Source organism: Coregonus lavaretus (assembly GCF_964263955.1).
Source record: "Coregonus lavaretus genome assembly, chromosome: 10".
Lineage (NCBI taxonomy): Eukaryota > Metazoa > Chordata > Actinopteri > Salmoniformes > Salmonidae > Coregonus > Coregonus lavaretus.
Genome location: NC_139997.1, coordinates 19,095,512 through 19,100,295, shown reverse-complemented (window position 1 = coordinate 19,100,295; position 4,784 = coordinate 19,095,512). Strand labels below are relative to the sequence as shown.

General features: G+C 45.2%; 1 pseudogene across 1 annotated transcript; it reads left to right on the top strand.

Moving 5' to 3' along the window:
* Positions 1-383: 383 nt before the first annotated feature.
* LOC311135550 (adenosine deaminase domain-containing protein 2-like) lies at positions 384-2,942 on the top strand (annotated as a pseudogene). The gene is made up of 6 exons: positions 384-746; positions 950-1,090; positions 1,297-1,447; positions 1,663-1,834; positions 2,173-2,382; positions 2,699-2,942. The product of its transcript is annotated as an adenosine deaminase domain-containing protein 2-like (transcript).
* Positions 2,943-4,784: the final 1,842 nt, after the last annotated feature.

Sequence of the window (4,784 nt, the reverse complement as noted above, 5' to 3'; positions counted from 1 at the left end):
ACCGTGATTGGGAGTCCCATAGGGCGGCGCACAATTGGCCCAGCGTCGTCCGGGTTTGGCCGGTGTAGGCCGTCATTGTAAATAAGAATTTGTTCTTAACTGACTTGCCTAGTTAAATAAAGGTAAAATAAATAAATATTGGATGCCAACCACCGTTAAACTCAGAAGAAGAAGGAGGATTTTGGAGAGCAAACTGGAAAATTGGTGTGAGAGGGAGAAAAGACATCCGTGTGGGTGCAGTAATTTCGGAGTCTTGACAAGTATTTCTTCAGGCGAACAAAAATCTCTGCTCTCAAATTAATTTACTGCGTGCAGAAACATAGTTCTGCTCGCTAGTGGTGACCCGTCATTGCGCCCCACTCACTCAGAATGCAGGCCTGGGGATGAGGATGCACCACCAGGTCAGCAGCAGTGGAGGGGCCATGGGGCGAGATTTAGACTTTGATGGAGGTGACCCACTTGGCTTCGACAAGCCCCTATGTAGTGGTTCCAGGATCCCAGACCTGCTGGGGCCGGTGCTGACCGAAGACTGCAGGCCACTCTGGAGGTCCTCTTCCCCAGGCTCCCTCTGCAGAGCTACAGGCTGATACCTGCAGACCTGGAGGATTCTGACGATGACTGTGACGAGTACTCTCTCCCAGGCACACCACCCCGGTCCGAGGGGGACATAAGCTTCCTCGAGCAAGGGGTCCTGGACCAGTCGGAGAACCTGGAGAGCAGCCCCAAGAGAGGCAAGAGGGTTGGAGGTTGAGTGAGGGGCCAGGTGATGCTTTTACAGACTGGCAAGGTGTCCCTTGTAAAAGAGGCATTCTGACCTCAATGGGACTTCCTGGATAAATAAAGGTAAATAAAGATATAGAATTGAGAGGGAACAGGCTACTTTGCCTGTAAAGGCACACATAGTTAAGCACACATACTTAGGAAAGATCTTAATGAACATCTCCTCTGGCTCTGTTTCCAGTGGGTTACACAGACTGGCATAAACACTGGATGGCAGCGGTGTGCAGCGAGAGGTTTGAGCGCCTCCTGAGGTAGTGTCCGGAGTTCCATAGCTGCAAGAGCCACCTAGCTGCCTTTGTCCTAGAGAGAGGCTAGTTCTCTGGCGCTGCTCATTATAGGTCCCATTCGCACCCAAAATAAGAAGTGACCCCAAAATATAATGACCCACTGCATTTTGGGAGTTTGTCTACACATTGTTCACTTTGGGTGAACTGTATACTCAGTGTTAAACACTGTGCAGCCTAATCTTACATTGACACTGTGTGTCTATGGGGTGTATTGTTTGTGTATCCTCAGAGGTGATTGACACCGGGGGCCAGTCCTGCAAGCGCTATGAGATGGTGGCGTTGGGCACGGGCCAGTCGAGCTGCAGCGTCTGGCTCTGCTTCAGTGGCAGCATGGTGCATGACTGTCATGCCATCGTCATCGCCAGACGGGCTCTCCAAAGGTAGGCTACATCCTGGTCGTGTTCATTAAGCACCAAACTGAAGAAACAGACTGAAACAGAGAGGGATTACCTGGACCTTTTCCGTTGCAAAACGCTTTCCGTTGTGTTGCATTCTGAAGATCAATTGTCTTCTACAACTCACTCTTTTTGTGTTCAGTGTTGCCATTAATACTGAATATCAGGAAATAAAGGTTATGTTCCTTTTTTATGTTCAGGTATTTCTTCAAGCAGCTGCTGCTGTTCTTCAGCCACGACCCCAAGCACAAGGAGCGCTCCATCTACCAGAGCACCTCCGACAGCCACCTGTTCCAGCTCAAGCCCCGGATCTACCTACACCTCTACACCAGCCAGACCCCAAAAGGGGCAGCTTAGTGCATCCTCATGCAAGTGTGCTGTTTACTCTGTGTTTGTTGGTGTCAATGTGCATGTGTATGCATATTTTGGTACTTTACTATTATAATTCACAATTGACAGTGAAAATGTGAAGAGAGGGTGACCACAGAAATGTGTGCATAAAGTAGGCTAGAGGTAAAGAAACACATGCGCAGAACGTCATACGGATCTTTAGCTCTGGGGAGGAGGGTTCCAGTGTGGCGGAACGCGGTGGTTACCTTTGGATCCGCAGCCTCGGCAAACAATGAAAGTCATTCAGGTACAGTAACTGAGGAATTCAGTCAGTGAGAGTAACTGTCCTGTACATACTCCATCAATCTCCCCTTAGGAAGTCTCAGAGCAGCAGCTACACCTCTCTGAAGCTGCAATGCCATGCCAAGGGCTCCCTGATCCCTGTGGCCTTCCTCCACCCCAGCGTGTGGGGCACCCGCGTCTGCTGCATGTCCGATAGCGACAAGCTGTGCCGCTGGACTGTCACTGGGGTGAGGGGGCGCTGCTTAGCCACTTCGTCCTGCCACTCTACATCACCAGTGTGGTGCTGGGTAAGCAGCAACCAGGGGCCTTGTTCAGCAGGTTAAACCGTAGCCAAAACATTTTGCAACAGAAAATTCAAAAAAAAAAATCAGTCCTCTTATTGGACACGTTTCAGGTGGAACCTCCCTGTTTCAAAACATTTTAATCCATCTGAACATGACCCATCTTACAGAGCACTTGTTTGAGGAGATGGTTTGGAAGAAGTTGGCTTGGAGGCGTTGGTCAAAAGTTGTGGAGTTTTATTTTCAATGGCTTTGAAATTGAAAATAGAACAACCTACAGAAATTGAGAACTTACAGAGATGTGCTGGTCTCTATTATTCAGGTGACTCCAGCCACTACTCGGAGAAGGTGTCAGACACCATCAACAAGTGCCTGGGCGAAGAGGGCTGGGAGGAGCTGCTGGCCCCGCCATTCAGCAGGAAGAAGATTTTTCTTTCCTCAGCAGTGAGGGGGTGGGGCCTCCACTCAGCTCCACCCACTGCACAGACCTCAGCATCAACTGGTGCCTCGGGGACGCCAGCATCGAGGTCCTGGACAGCACAAAGGGCTTCACCGTGGACGGGTAAGTCAGAGCAGAGGTCTTGGATGATGGTTACGTAATGGCAATGGACACATAGAACTGGGGCCTCTTCAGTAGGGTGCAATGTTACAGAACGTACAGAATAGAAATGTATTGTGTAGAAGATATGATTAGTGTCAACTCTATTCATTAAATTTCTATCTGCAGTGTTTCATATCACTGAAAACCCCTCTGGATACATCCCCTTGGTTTGGTGGATGTACAGTGCCTTCAGAAAGTATTCATTCACCTTGACTTATTCCACATTGTGTTACAGCCTGAATTCAAAATTGATTAAATTGATTTTTTCTCTCGCGCATCTACACACAATACCCCATAATGACGAAGTGAAAACATGTTTTTAGACATTTTTGCAAATGTATTGAAAATCAAATACAGGAATATGTCAATTAGATAAGTATTCACACCCGAGTCAATACTTTGTAGAAGCACCTTTAGCAGCGATTACAGCTGTACGTCTTTCTGGGTAAGTCTCTAATAGCTTTCCACACCTGGATTGTGCAGCATTTGCCCTTTATTCTTTTCAAAATTCTTCAAGCTCTGTCAAATTGATTGTTGATCATTGCTATACAACCATTTTCAGATCTAGCCTTGATTTTCAAGTAGATTTAAGTAAACTGTAACTCAGCCACTCAGGAATATTCAGTATCTTCTTAGTATGCAACTCCACTGTATATTTGGCCTTGTTTTAGGTTATTGTCCGGCTGAAAGGTGAATTCATCTCCCAGTGGTTGGTGGAAAGCAGACTGAACCAGGCTCTAGGATTTTGCCTGTGCTTAGCTCCATTCCTTTTCTTTTTTATTCGGAGAAACACCCCGGTTCTTAATGATTACAAGCATAACCATAACATGATGCAGCCACCACTATGCTTGAAAATATGGAGAAGGGTACTCAGTAATGTGTTGTATTGGATTTGCCCCAAACGTAACACATTTTGTATTCAGGACAGAAAGTTAATTACTTTGCCACATTTTTTACAGTACTACTTTAGTGCCTTGTTACAAACAGGATGCATGTTTTGGAATACTTTTTATTGTGTACAGGCTTCCTTCTTTTCACTCTGTCAATTAGGTTAGTATTGTGGAGTAACTACAAAGTTGTTGATCCATCCTCAGTTTTCTCCCATCACAGTCATTAAACTTTAACTGTTTTAAAGTCCCCATTGGCCTCATGGTGAAATCCCTGAACGGTTTCCTTCCTCTCCGGCAACTGCGTCATTGCAGAGTGAGTCCATGCAACTTATGTGACTTAAGCACATTTTTTGTCCTGAACTTATTTAGGGTTGCCATAACAAAGGGATTGAATACTTATTGACTGAAAACATTTCAGCTTTTCATTAATTTGTAAAAATTGAAAAACATAATTCCACTTTCACATGGTGAGATATTGTGTGTAGGCCAGTGACAAAAATATATATTTAATACAGTTAAAATTCAGGCTGTAGCACAAAATGCGGAAAAAGTGAAGGGGTATGAAAACTTTCGGAAGGCACTGTACATTCTACTACTTACTAGGTATACAGTGCCTTCCGAAAGTATTCAGACCCCTTGACTTTTGCCACATTTTGTTACGTTACAGCCTTATCCTAAAATTGATTAAATTGTATTTTTTCCTCAATCTACCCACAATACCCCACAATACCCCATAATGACAAAGCAAAAACAGGTTTTTAGAAATATATGCTAAAGTAGTAAAAAATAAAAACCGGAAATATTACATTTACATAAGTATTCAGACCCTTTACTCAGTACTTTGTTGAAGCACCTTTGGCAGCGATTACAGCATCGAGTCTTCTTGGGTTTGACGCTACAAGCTTGGCACACCTGTA